The sequence below is a fragment of the Mirounga leonina genome, unplaced genomic scaffold (genome assembly GCF_011800145.1).
Source record: "Mirounga leonina isolate KUSES-001 unplaced genomic scaffold, KU_Mleo_1.0 Mir_165, whole genome shotgun sequence".
NCBI classification, from domain to species: Eukaryota; Metazoa; Chordata; class Mammalia; order Carnivora; family Phocidae; genus Mirounga; species Mirounga leonina.
Genome location: NW_023270415.1, coordinates 1,303,414 through 1,319,253, shown reverse-complemented (window position 1 = coordinate 1,319,253; position 15,840 = coordinate 1,303,414).

The window sequence follows — 15,840 nt, the reverse complement described above, 5'->3', positions numbered from 1 at the left end:
ATTTATTCCTGAGATACAAGGATGATTCAACATACTCAAATCAATAAATGTGATATACCACATTAGCAAATTAAAGGATGAAAATCATATGATCATCTCAATAGATGCACAGAAAGCATCTGACAAAATTCAGCATCCTTTTATAATAAAAATTCTCAACAAATTGGGTATACAGGGAATATACCTCAATATGATAAAGGCCATATATAACAAGCCCACAACTGACATCATACTTGATGGTAAAAAGCTGAAAGTTTTTCCTTTAAGGTCAGGAACAAGATAAGGATGCCCACTCTTGTCACTTTTATTCAACATAGTACTGGGAGTTCCAGCCAGAGCAACTAGGCAAGGAAAAGAAATGAAAGGTATCCAAAAAGGGGTGCCTGGGTAGCTCAGTCGTTAAGCGTCTGCCTTCGGCTCAGGTCATGATCCCAGGGTCCTGGGATCGAGCCCCGCATCAGGCTCCCTGCTTGGCGGGAAGCCTGCTTCTCCCTCTCCCACTCCCCCTGCTTGTGTTCCTGCTGTTGCTATCTCTCTCTGTCAAATAAATAAATAAAATCTTTAAAAAAAAAAAAAGGTATCCAAATGATAAAAAAGGAGTAAAATTATCTCTGTTTGCAGATGAGATGATATTATATATAGAAAACCCTAAAGATGTCACCAGAAAAATAAAACTGATGTAATAAATCCAGTAAAGTTGCAAGTTACAAAACCAATGTTAAAATATCCATATTACCCAAAGCAATCTACACATTCTATGCAATTCTGATCCAAATACCAATGGCATTTTTCACAAAATAGAAAAACATCCTAAAATGTGTATGGAACCACAAAAGACCCAAAATAGTTAAAACAACCTTGAGAAAGATCAAAGATAGAGGCACTGAACTCTCTGACATTACAAAGCTATAGTAATCAAAATAGTATAGTATTAGCATAAAGACAGAAACATAGACCAATGGAACAGAATAATGAGCCCAGCCCATGCATATATGGCCAAGTAATTTATAAGGAGCCAAGAATATACAATGGGGAAATAACAGTCTTTTACAAATTATGCTGGCAAAACTGGACAGCCACATGCAAAAGAGTGAGACTGGAGCCCTATCTTACACCATACACAAAAATTGACTCAAAATGGATTAAACACTTGAATATAAGACCTAAAGGCTTAAAACTTCTAAAAGAAAACATAGTAGGTAAACTCCTTGACATCAGTCTTGGAGATGATTTATTAGATTTGACACCAAAAACAAAGGCAACAAAAGCAAAAATAAATGAGTGGGACTACATCAAACTAAAAAATTTCTGTATTACAAAGGAAACCATCAACAACAACAAAAAAAGATAACACATGAAATAAGACAAAATATGTGCAAACCACATATTTTATAAGGGACTAATACCCAAAATATGTAAGGAACGCTTACTATTCAATAGCAAAAAAACAACCTGACTACAGATGTACAAAAGACCTGAATAGACATTTTTCTGAAGAACACATACAATTGGCCAACAGGTACATGAGAAGGTGCTCAACATCACTAATAATCAAGGAAATACAAATCAAAAGCAAAATGAGACATCACCTTTTAGGATGTCTATTATCAAAAAGATTCAAAATAACAAATGCAAGTAAGGATATAAAGAAAGAATCCTTGTACATTGTTGCTGGAAATGTAAGCTGGTACGACCACTATGGAAAGTATGGAGGTTCCTCAAGAAATTAAAAATACAACTACTATAGAATCCAACAGTACCACTTCTAGGTATTTCCAAAGGAAATGAAACCATTATATTGTAGAGATAGCTGTACTCTAATGTTCATTGCAGCCTTATTCACAATAGCCAATGTATGGAAATGACATAAATGTCCATCAGTGGATGAAGGAATCATATATATATGATTATATATATATATATATATATAAATTATATAATATATATATAATTTAACTCTAGAAAAGAAAGAAATCCTGATATTTGAGACAAGGAGGGCATCATGCTAAGTGAAATAAGCCAGACAGAGAAAGACAAATACTGCATGGTACCACTTATATGTGGAATCTAAAAATAATAATAATAAATTTTTTTAAGTTAAATTCATAGAAAAAGGTTGCTAGGGACAGAGGGATGGGACAGGTTAGTAAAAAGGTACAAACTTTCAGTAATAAGATGAAGTCCTGAGGATCTAATGTATAACATGGTGACTATGGTGGGTAACACTGTATTGTATAACTGAAATGCATATTTGCTAAGAAATTAGAACTTAAATGTTCTCACACAAGAAAAGTAAATGTGTGAGATATGGTGACGTGATGGATGTGTTAATTAACTTGATGGGGGGAGGGATCCTTTCATAATGTATATGTATACATGTCATCATGTTGTACACTTTAAATAACTTACAGTTTGTCAATTATACCTCAATAAAGATGGGGAAAAAATGTCAGGTAAAGGAGTTTAGATGTTTTGTCTACAGGGAGGGATGGAACCATTTTCAGCAATATGGAAACCCAAGATAGATAAAATGAGACAGGAAGTCAGAATTATTTTAGTAAAAAATTTTGGTAACCTAAAGATTTTAATTCACTCTAAAGGTTCAAAGGCTCCCTCCTTGATCAAGCTTTAGTCAGGTTCCTCTGAGTCCACTTCTCAACTAGGCCTCAACTTTGGCCTGCTGAGCACACTCTTATGAAAGAATCTTGCTAAGCCAGTTTATTAAGAAACCCCACACATTCCCTTGATATCTGATCACCTTTTCCTAAAGTAAGAATACGGTTTAGCAAGAATCCTTTTAATCTAGATATCTAATCAAGTTCCTCTTAGTAAATTCCGTCTACTGACTCTCCTTACTCTGCTTCTTGGCTATAACTCTCCAGCTGTCTTTGCTATGTTTGGAGTTGAATTCAGTCCCTCTCCCCTATTGCAGTAGATTTAAAGAAAGTCTTCCTTACCGTTTTAACAAGTGTCAAAATAATTTTTCTTTTACAATGCTAACCCCTCATTGCAATTCTCGTCTATGATGCAAAAATGGCTTAAAAAGCCATTTCCAGTAATCCTATTTATCATGTTTGCTTTGTTTGAGAAACCAGTTTATTCACTATTTCTAGAAAGTCTTTTGTTATGTCAGTCATGGTTAACAACATTTAACAAGTGATTTGAGAGATTCAGGGAGAGAAAATGAATCTCATTAACTTTCTCCATTTCCAATAATGTTATTTACCCATTTTAGGACATTGCAAGGTACCCACCAATCCCTGAAAATTAATGAGATATTACCTCATTCATTTTTACATTGCTGTCATTAGGAAAATAAGTATCACCATTGTAATTATTATTTGAAACTGCAGTTAAAAGAACTTGAGAATTCATGCATATAAAGTAAGTCTTAAATGATAAATATTTGAAATGACAAGAAAACCCAGCTAGCTTTATGACCACTCTGACTAAAAATATTTATGTATTCAGAAATTCATCTACCTGAAAAATATCTCAGGTAGAGATATAGAACACCTGTTCTATCATGTGTTTTAAGCAGGAAACAAGACAGAAAAAATTATCTGTTTTCATAGGTTCAAGATGATAGTCTGATAAATAATAGAGAAAAAAAGAGATAAGTATCAGATAATAGTAAATATTATATGAAGCATCAAAGCAGGGTGTTGAGATAGCAAGTGGCTACATGGTCAATGGGAAACATCTCCATCTAGGTGGCATTCAGGCTGAGTGGCTGAGCTCTGAGTAACAAAAATGAGTCTGCCAGGTGATGATGAAGGGAGAAAATTATTCTCAGAAGAAAGAACAGTTAGCACAAAGCTTCCAGAACTGGAACCAGTCTGAGATGTTGAGGGAGCAGTAAAGTAGGTAAGGGAAATAATAATAAAAATTATCAAACAAGTAGATAATCATGGCCACAAAGAGTTTATAATTCACATATCCTGACCATAATGGAAAGCCAAAGAAGAGTTTCACACCCTGGAATGACATAATCTGATCTTCATCTAAGACTCTCCAGGTTCTGTGTGAAAACTGGATGATGGTAGAGCAAGAGTGAAGCTGAAAGACAAGTTGAGAAGTGAAGGAATAAAAGTGGGTTGGCTAATGTGATGATGGTGAGGACAGACAAAAGTGGACAGATCAAAGATATATTCTGAAGGAAAAGTCAGCAAGCATTACCAGTGGTTTGGATGATGGGGAATGGTGAGGAAAGGGATATAAAATAAAAACATATTTAGGAGCACCTGGGTGGCTCAGTAGGTTAAGCAACAGCCTCTGGCTTGGATCATGATCCCAGAGTCCTGGGATCAAACCCCACATTGGGCCCCCTGCTCAGCAGGAAGTCTGCTTCTCCCTCTCCAGAGCTCTGTGATCTCTCTCACTTTCACTCTCCTTCAAATAAAATCTTTAAAAAAACAAAAATAAATAAAGATATATTTAGATGTATGAATGGTGGTACCATTTATTGAGATGAGTAAGACTGGAATAGAACTAGAACTAGGTATGGGTGTACAAATCAAGAGTTCTGTTTTGGCCAAACTGAGTTTGAGATACTGACTGAACCTATAATGAGAGAGGTAAATAAGGAGTTTGTTGTATGTATCGAAGAAGTAAGAGCTGAAGACAGAGGGTTGGACAATTGACATTAATAATGCTGATGATTACTTGGTATATTTCTTCTGAATAGTTCATGGCCCTTCTCTTTGATACTCATTTTCCCCTTCAAATACCTCTGAGAAGTAGGTAATTCACATCTCTCAATTTTGCAGTTCAATAAGTAATTCCAAGTCCTGATTTGGCCACTCTTCCTCTTTGAAATACTTCCTATCTTAAGGGACATTGTAAACATTTCAAGAAAAACTTTTAAGTAAAACTATTTGTTAATTATTTGTTGATTATCTTTGTTTTTTTAATAAATGTGCATAGTCAGAATGCCATCTCATACTTTCGATAGATTTGGGAAATAAACCTATACAAAAGGAATGCAAGAGCTTCAAAAGAGGTCCTTGTGGCACATGGTAAAATGCAGCTAGAGCACACTCACAGTCTTAGAGAAGAGTTGTTTCACCTAAAACGTGAACTATTTTATAGGTGCTCATAATTCTAAATGGATGTTCTGTACCAGTCCCCTTCATCACCCACCATTCTGATTTTTCGGGCACCATTTGCCACACCAAGAGTTGAGAGGCCTGCAATGCCCAGGTCATAAAAGGCTGGCCATGCTGTGCATGTATGAAGGACAAAGGATCATAAAATACCAACCTCCAGGTAAAGATAGTGAAAATAGATCCCATTATGGGCTTGAAGACTGGAGGGAAGCAGTGGGTCTTGGGGTCCACTCTGGAGGCAATCATTATAGTCCCTAATGCTCACAAAGCCACACCCATTCTCAATAAGACAGCAGCAAACCTGTGAGGTCTTTATTTTTATGAAGATTACTCAAAAAGTTAGGCTTCTGCACAGCACCTTCAGGGATTTATGAGAGTGAGAGCCAGCTAACAGTCCCAGGGCCAGCTGGGTGGCTCGGTTGGTTGAGCTCCAACTCTTGATTTTGGCTAGGGTAGTGATCTCAGGGCCCTGGGATCCACCCTGCCTAGGCTCCCTGCTCAGGGAAGAGTCTGCTTCTGTCCTTCTCCTTTTCCCTCTGCTACACACACGCTCGCTGTCTCTCTCTCTCAAATAAATAAATAAACCTCTAAATAAATAAAATCTTTAAAAAAGGGGCGGAACAGTTTTTTTCTGAAATGTAACACAAGGAAAATAATTTTTAATCCACTTTAGATGTATATTACCCAGTATAGCCAAAAGGCATATATTAATTAAAATCGTATTGAATGTAATGCAAGTCCAATTTTTCTCCTAATGCAAACTTCACAAGCATCCAAGCAAGTAAGAGTCTGCTCTTCCACCAGCAAAGTAGTTAGTAAGTTTCATCAACAACAATAAGGAAAAAAACAAGAACCTCATCATTATTACGTCACCTTTTTACAGGGCTACCCCTAAAGCTCAAAAACAAAGACACACACACACACCCATATAATGATCCCTCTGTACACTCTAGCCAAAATTCTTGGCCCCCCAAAAGAACTTTATGTGGAATGTAATACAGAAATATCCAGAAGACTGTATAAGACCTTTGACAAGGCTAATAATGATTGGGAACAAAACAAGACTACTGGCACCATCTCTCAGTTCTTAAGTAAACATTTCTCATTTATTTTTTTTAAAAAAGGCTTTGAAAGACTTGTTTCTGCAATGTGTATAGTAGCTTTTAAGCAGCACAAGGCCTGCCAAGTTGTAGATGTGTTCAAGTACTCTTTACCCTCATTAAGAAGCACTCCCTAGCAACTGAAGATTTTAACTGACTTTATATGGGAGGGGTGTGTTTAGAGTGGTGTGAAGTATAGTTTGGAGCCACATGGTACCACAACCCGCAGCGTTATAGCCCGCTGTGTGTTGAGAGCCATTGCAGCAGGCAAGACAACTGAAAAAGCAACACTGAACTGCTTCACGAATCTACCATTAAATCAGGAATAGTTTATTCCTTGGGAAAGAATTGAGCCACACTTCACCATAGGAAGCAGATCCTAAGCTCTGTAGTGTAAGAGGAAATGGAGGGGGATATGGAGGGTATGGTGATGCATGGCCAGGAGGTAGGTGAATAGTCCAGGTGTTTTCTGGGCCAAGAAGTGATGCTGGGACTCCAAAGGGTAGGAAAAAGAGTAAGTCCCTAGGACACCTCCACTCCCCTTCAGCTGCAGTTGAAAGGATGTCACCATATCTTAGATCCAAATAGACCTAGTCATGACTGAGACTGGAAATGTGTTTTCAAATCACACATGGCAGGTGATATCTGGTAAAGTACCTTTATTTCTTATAACCAAAACCATCGTTCTTCCAAGCCAGCTAGTGTTTCACATCTGATTCTCAAGTCCATTTGAGTCTCAGTTAAAGAATGTTCCCTTGGAAATTAACTACATGCTTACCTTACTTTTTTTCTCTTTGCAGATAATTCAACTGTGACTTTTCAGTTATTTTTAAAAGTAAACATATCACACATTCCTACATTATTGACTTTATCTTCTATCTTGTTTAGGATATTACTATGCAGTCTGAGGCACTTTTCCCCTCAGAAAGACAAGGAAAAGAGTGGGAGTAAAATAACTGAAATCACATATTTCCTGTTCCTATTCAAAATGTGTGAGCAATTCACTTGAATTGATAAATTTGGGAAAATCTGCTCACAAGGCCACATCAAAAAAAAATTGGGCTATAAATTTAATTTTAGACCATAGCCCCCTTCTATAATAAAGAGGTAGCAGATTCTATTACCCCAGTCTATAATAAATCTGATACCCACAAGTTGTCCTGCTTCCTTTTCCAGAGATCCTGCCCATCTTTCTTATGCCTCCAGGGCACTGGCATGACCAACTTCTAATCCTGGCCCTATTTCCAGAAAAAAATGCTGGTGATTATGAGCAAGGAAAGAAAACCTATAAGAGCAAGAGCCAAGTCTGGGTGATAGAATCCAATAATGGCAAAACTTACAGCTTAAGTGAACTGCTCTTGAGGTATGTTTTGCTTAACACACCCAATGTCAGAAAAACATGGAACACAGCTTTAAAAACTAAACAGTAACATAAAATCCTGCCTGTTTCATGAGTTGTAGAAAGATGAGGCTTCGAGACCATGAGACTAGCAATGAGATGTTTATAGAAACCTAGGTAAAGCTGATGATGTCCTAGACTACAGTGATGCAAAGAGATAGAAGAGGAAAGGGAAGTTGCCATTTACTTAAGAGACTGATTTGTCTATTGAAGGATGAAAGACTGAAATGAATAAGGCAATTTCTAGGTTTTGACCAGGGATTCCTGGAAAATCAACAGTATCACCAACAAAGATAGGAAACAGGGCAGAGAGTTTTTATGTGGTGTGTATAGTATAGCAGAAGATGCACAGGGCAAGGAGTTTAAAACCCTCATCTTAGTAATCTTAGTGGTCATTATTTCATGGTATAGCTCTGGGCAAGTCAATTAATTGAACTGGATTTCATTTCTCTCATTTGTGGATACTAAATGATATTCAAAGATGAAGCTCATGTGCTGTCATTCCACTGTTCTATATCTTTAGAGGACATTGCTAATCAATCATATCCGTGTTTCCACTATGCCTGGATATGGCTTTAGAATTTTTCTCAACCAGCATTACAGGGAGCCAAGATAAATCTACTGGAGTTTCCATAAAAGATGAAATCTTGTTCCATAATGGGTCACTAAGTTCCTGTCCTTTTATTTTAGAAAAGACAATATTTTTTAACTATGTAGTTTTGAAATTTTTTGATACATGGAAATTCTAGTTCAGAAAAATGGAAACCTAACAATGAAAATAGGCTTTCATTTCTGGCTTCATGAGTTAGGTAGGAACACTGAGGAAACTCCCTGTCCACACCTGGCTCACAAAGATAAATATGACACACTCTTTGAGGGTTGTTAGCCTCCCAAAAGGTAGAAGAAGCCTCCAGGGACAATCCCAAACAAAAAGACAACTGATGAGAACTAAGGCCAGAGCTTGTTGTGAGGGGGAGCAGAGAGGATAGGACTGGAGAAAGAAAAAGTTAAGGATTTGGCAGTTGGGCGATGTCAGGGCAAGAACACCAGAGACTAGGAGCAGAGCCACAGAAACCCAGCGGTGGGAGTAAATATTGGAACTAAGTGGTGTGGACTAATAGTAGAGGCTTTCTGAGTCCTGACTTAGATGGCCAAATGTTTGCAGGAATATGGACCAACAGAACAGCACTGAGAAGGAAGCTGAGTTTAAGATACCCATATTGAGACAAAACCTTCAGGATGGGGTGAGGAGACCTTGAATGAGGGTGCCCTCACACTATTTATGAGTAGGAAGCTTCTATCTACCCTTTTTGGAAGAGCACTTCCCCAGCTTAGAACTACATCTCTCATAGACTCAATTCAAGCATGGCCTCACAAAGATTACCATGCACACCTGAAGTTTAGACACTCAGTGAGAGATACAACATACAAAAGAGCCTTACATGAAATGTTCAAATGTTCAAAGAGATAAAGGATGAAATTACAAAATGAGTCTACCAAAAAATTATTAATAACAAAAATACAATTTTAACACATTAACCTCCAGGAATAAAAGTATAATGGTTGGATTGAAATTTCAAATTATTGTGTTAAATATTAGAAATATTAGACACAGTTGACAAGACAGTGAACTGGAAAATATTCAAATAATTTAATGTAAGAAAGGAGATAAAAAGCATGAAAAAGAGTTGAAGAAATATGGAAGATGTAATGAGAAGATCTATTATCCACTCAAATGGAGTCCCAGAAAGAGAAATTTGGTGCAACATTAAAGAGGCAAAAGGTAGAGACAATGACTGCAGATTTTCCAGAAATTATGTCAACTATGAATCCATAGACCCAGGAATCACTACAAATCCTAAGAAAGATTAATAAAAAGAGGTCATGTGTAGTCAAACTAGAGAACAAAAAAGTCAGAGAACATCATGAAAGTATAAAGAGAGAAGGGATTATCATTTAAAAGGGAATAGCAGTTAAAGAAAGGCAGACTTTTCAACAATAGAGACCAGATAAGTGGAATGATAACTACTAGGTGTTAAGAGAAAGTAATAGTTAACCCAGAATTATATACATTGCAAAAAATATGGGGGAAAAAATGGAAAAACATAATGAACCCAAAGGAATTTTTAAAAAGGAACAGAAAGCAACAAAACAGGAAACAAAGTTACAATGAATAAAATCAACAAATCTACAAGTTGGTTCTTTTTTTTTTAGAAAAATCTGTGAAGTAGAAAAATCCTTGACTTTAAAGTAAAAAAGGCACAAATGTGTAATATTACAAATACAGACAACTATAGTTTGAGCAAAGATCTAAAGGATAATAAAGAGAATTCTACCAACAGCTTTATATCAGTAGGATTTGAAAGTTAGACAAAATGGACAAATTTATGGAGAGATATAAGCCACTTAGGCAGTTTTAAAATATGTCCGCAATCCACAAATCCTTTGAACCTCTTCCCATTAGGAGTTAAGGATCATGACCCTTCCCCTTGAATTTCGGTTGATTTTAACGATGTATATAACCATATAATTCATGGAAGTTGATGCAACTTTCAAAGCTATATCATAAAAGATAGTGAATCTTTCATTTTGTTCACTGGGACACTTGCTTTTGGAAACCTGAGCTACCTTTTAAGAAGTCTGACCACACTGTGGTCACTAAGCTGTATGGAAACCCAGGCTGGAAACCTCAGTTGACAGCCAGGATCATTCACTAGATAAGTGAATAAAGATGCTTCTAGATGACTCCAGTCTCTAGCCATTGGGTCATGCCTAGCCATGAATCTGCCCAGATACAGCCCCAGATATCAGAGAACAGAGACAAGCCTTTCTCACTGACTTGCAAGAAGTCCAATCTGCCAGAATCGATAAATTTTATAAAAATGACTATTGTTAAGCTACTAAGTTTGGGAGAAATTTGTTATGCAGGAACTAGAACAGTTACTACAACTTACTCAAGAAGAAATAGTAATTATGAAAAGTCATGACTATCAATGAAATTCAAAGATGCTACTTTTGGTGTTGAATCTGAAAGATCATTGCCAAACCCAAGGTCACCTAAAATTTCTCGTATGCTTTCTACTACAAGTTTTAGGTTTTGTATCTTAGATTGAAGTCTGTGATCATTTTGAGCTTCATTTTTTGGAAGGTATAAGGTATGTAGAGGTGTAGGGTGAATGGTAAAATGTTTCAGATTAATTTTCTTGCATATGGATGTTCAGTTGGCCCAGCACCATTTGTTGAAAGACTATCCTTTCTCCATCATTGAACTGCCTTTGCTCCTTTGTCAAAGATCAAGTCATTTGTGTGAGTCTACTATGGAGCTTTCTATCCTATTTCATTTATCTATTTACTTATTCTTTTGTCATACCACACAGACTTGATTACTGTATCTTTTTTTTAGATTTTATTTATTTGAGAAGGAGAGCACGAGCAGGGGGAGGGGCAAGAGGAGAGGGAGCAGCAGGCTCCCTGCTCTACAGGGCTGGATCCCAGGAGCCTGGTATCATCACCTGAGTCAAAGGCAGACACTCAGCTGACTGAACAACCCAGGCGCCCCTTGATTACTGTATCTTTATAGTAAGTCTTGACATTGGGAAGTGTCAGTCCTCCAATTCTGTTCTTTTTCTTCAATATTGTATTGGTTATTCTGGATCTTTTACATTTCCATACAAACTAGAATGAGTTTCTTAATATCCACAAAATAACTTTTTGAGATTTTGTTTAGGATTGTGTTGAATCTACAGATCAGTTGAGAAGATCTGACATGCTGACAATAATGTCTCCTGTCCAGTGAACATGCTATGTCTCTCAATTTATTTGGATTTCTTTCTTTCTTCTTAGTTTTATAATTTTCCTCATATAGATTTTGTACATATTTTGTTAGATTTATGCCTAAGTATTTTTTTCTTGGTACTAATGTAAATGGAATTGTGTTTTCTATTTCAAATTCCAATTATTCACTGCTAGTATATAGGAAAGCAACTGACATTTGCATATTAATATTTTATCTTGTAACCTTCTTACTTCCAAGAATTCTTTGGTCAACTAATAAGTGTAACCACTTATTAATTCCAGGAACTCTTTGGTCAATTCTTTGGAATTTTCTACAAAAATAATCATGCTATCTGCAAGCAAAGACAGTTTATTTCTTCCTTCTCAATCCATACTCCTTTTATTTCCTTTTCTTGTCTTTTTGCATTATCTAGGACTTCTAATACTGTGTTGAACAGGAATGTGGTAGAGTACATCATTACCTCGTTCCTGATCTTAAAAGGAAAGCTTCTAGTTTCTCACCATTAAAACATGTTACCTAAAGGTTTTTTATAGGTGTTTTTTATCAAGTTGAGGAAGTTTATCTCTATTTGTAGTTTGCTCAGAGTTTTCATCATGAATAGCTGTTGGATTTTGTCAAATGCTTTTTCTACATCTATTAATATGATCATATTATTTTTCTTCTTTAGCCTATTGATATTATGGATTACATTAAGCATTTTTTAATATTCAACCATCCTCGCATACCCAGAATAAATCCCACCTGGTTGTGCATTATATATATGTGTGTGTGTGTATATATATATATATATTTATTGAGATAGAGAGAGCAAGAGAGTGAGCACAAGCATGGGGAGGGGCAGAAGGAAGAGGGAGAAGCAGGCTCACTGAGCAGGGAGGCTGATGCAGGGCTCAATTCCAGGACCCTGGGATCATGACCTGAGCAAAAGGCAGACATTTAACTGACTGAGCCACCCACATACCTCAATTTTTTTAAGACCTATTATTTGTTTCACAGACTCTGAACTGTAGAGAACAAACTGATGGTTACCAGAAAGGGGGTGAGTGAGGGGATGGGTTAAATAAGAGATAGGGATTAAGGAGTGCTCTTATTATAATGAACATGGAAGTGTTAAATCACTATATTATACATCTAAAACTAATATTACACTGTATGTTTAACTAACTGGAATTTAAATAAAAACTTTTAAAAAATAAAATTATTTGTTTGAATTTGCCAATATTTTGTTGAGGAATTTTATATCTATGCTCATGAGAGATATTGGTCTGTAGTTTTTCTTTCTTGTAATATCTTCATCTGGTTTTAGTATTAGGATAATTTCAGCTTCATAGAATGGATTAGGAAGTATTCCCTCTGTTTCTGTTTTCTGGAAGACAGTGTAGAGAATTTATATAATTTCTTTCGTAAATGTTTAATAGAAATCACTAGTGAAACCATGTGAGCCTGCTGCTTTCTACACAGAAGATTATTATTCATTTGGGAAGTCAAGGAATTGGTCCATTTCATCTAGGTTATAAAATGTGTAGGCCTAGAGTTGTTCATGAAACTTCTTTATTATCCATTATTATCCCATGGAATTAGTAGAGATGACCTCCTTCATTTCTGATATTAGTACCTTATGCCCTCTTTTTTCTTGGTTAGCATGGCTAGAAGTTTACCAAATTATTGATTTTTTCAAAAAATCAGATTTGGGGTTTTTTTCTATTAATTTCCTATTTTTAATACCATTGATTTCTGCTTTCATTTTTTTTTTTTTTCCTTAGAGAGAGCAGGGGAGGGGCAGAGGGAGAGAGAGAATCTTAAGCAGGCTCCACGTGCAGTGTGGACCCAATGCCAGGCTCATTCTCATGAAACTGAGATCATGATCTGAGCCAAAATCAAGATTTAGATGCTTAACCAATTGAAACACCCAGGCACTCTTCATTTTATTTTTTTATTATTATGTTATGTTAATCGCCATACATTACATCATTAGTATTTGATGTAGTGTTCCATGATTCATTGTTTGTGTATAAAACCCAGTGCTCCATGCAGTACATGCCCTCTTTAGTACCCATCACCAGGCTAACCCATTCCCCCACCCCCACCCCTCGAGAACCCTTAGTTTGTTTCTCAGACCACAGTCTCTCATGGTTCGTCTCCCCCTCCAATTCCCCCCCTTCATTCCTCCCTTCCTGCTATCTTCTTTTTTTTTTAAGATATAATGTATTATTTGTTATAGAGGTACAGGTCTGTGATTCATCAGTCTTACACAATTCACAGTGCTCACCATAGCACATACCCTCCCCAATGTCTATCACCCAGCCACCCCATCCCTCCCACTCCTCACCACTCCAGCAACCCTCAGTTTGTTTCCTGAGATTAAGAATTCCTCATATCAGTGAAGTCATATGGTACATGTCTTTCTTTGATTGACTTATTTTGCTCAGCATAATACCCTCCAATTCCATCCACTTCATTGCAAATGGCAAGATTTCATTCCTTTTGATGGCTGCATAATATTCCATTGTATATATCCACCACATCTTCTTTATCCATTCATCTGTCGATGGCCATCTTGGCTCTTTCCATAGTGCGGCTATTGTGGACATTGCTGCTATTAACATCAAGGTGCACGTACCCCTTCGGATCAATACATTTGTATCTTTAGGGTAAATACCCAGTAGTGCAATTGCTGGGTCATATGATAGCTCTATTTTCAACATTTTGAGGAACCTCCATACAGTTTTCCAGAGTGGCTGCCCCAGCTTGCATTCCCACCAACAGTGTAGGAGGGTTCCCCTTTCTCCTCATCCCCGCCAACATCTGTCATTTCCTGACTTGTTCATTTTAGCCATTCTGACTGGTGTGTGGTGGTATCTCATTGAGGTTTTGATTTGGATTTCCCTGATGCTGAGTGATGCTCAGCACTTTTTCATGTGTCTGTTGGCCATTTGGATGTCTTCTTTGGAAAAATATCTCTTCATGTCTTCTGCCCATTTCTTGATTGGATCATTTGTCTTTCGGTGTGGAGTTTCATAAGTTCTTTATACATTTTGGATACTAGCCCTTTATCTGATATGTCATTTGCAAATATCTTCTCCCATTCTGTCGGTTGTCTTTTGGTTTTGAAGACTGTTTCTTTTGCTGTGCAAATGCTTTTTATCTTGATGAAGTCCCAATAGTTCATTTTTGCCCTTGCTTCCCTTGCCTTTGGCGATGTTTCTAGGAAGAAGTTGCTGCAGCTGAGGTGGAAGAGGTTGCTGCCTGTGTTCTCCCTTAAGATTTTGATAGACTCCTGTCCTACATTGAGGTCTTTCAACCATTTGGAGTCTATTTTTGTGTGTGATGTAAGGAAATGGTCCAGTTTCATCCTTCTGCATGTGGCTGTCCAATTATCCCAACACCATTTGTTGAAGAGACTGTCTTTATTCCATTGGACATTCTTTCCTGCTTTGTCAAAGATGAGTTGACCATAGAGTTGAGGGTCCATTTCTGGGCTCTCTATTCTGTTCCATTGATCTATGTGTCTGTTTTTGTGACAGTACCATGCTGTCTTGATGATGACAGCTTTGTAATAGAGCTGGAAGTCTGGAATTGTGATGTCTCCAGCTTTGCTTTTCTTTTTAACATTCCTATGGCTATTCGGGGTCTTTTCTGGTTCCATACAAATTTTAGGATTATTTGTTCCATTTCTTTGAAAAAAGTGGATGGTATTTTGATGGGGATTGCATTGAATGTGTAGATTGCTCTAGGTAGCATTGACATCTTCACAATATTTGTTCTTCCAATCCATGAGCATGGAACGTTTTTCCATTTCTTTGTGTCTTCCTCAATTTCTTCCCTGAGTATTTTATACTTTTCTGAGTACAGATTCTTTGCCTCTTCGGCTAGATTTATTCCTAGGTATCTTATGGTTTTGAGTGCAATTGTAATTGGGATGGACTCCTTAATTTCTCTTTCTTCTGTCTTGTTGTTGGTGTATAGGAATGCCACTGATTTCTGTGCATTGATTTTATATCCTGCCACTTTATTGAATTCCTGTATGAGTTCTAGCAGTATTGGGGTGGAATCATTTGGGTTTTCCACATAAAATATCATATCATCTGCAAAGAGTGAGAGTTTGACTTCTTCTTTGCCCATTTGGATGCCTTTTATTTCTTTTTGCTGTCTGATTGCTGTGGCTAGGACTTCTAATACTATGTTGAGTAGCAGTGATGATAGTGGACATCCCTGCCGTGTTCCTGACCTTAGGGGGAAAGCTCTCAGTTTTTCCCCACTGAGAATGATATTTGCTCTAGGTTTATCATAGATGGTTTTTATGATATTGAGGTATGTACCCTCTATCCCTACACTCGGAAGAGTTTTGATCAAGAAAGGATGCTGTACTTTGTCAAATGCTTTTTCTGCATCTATTGAGAGGATCATATGGTTCTTGTTCTTTCATTTATGAATGTA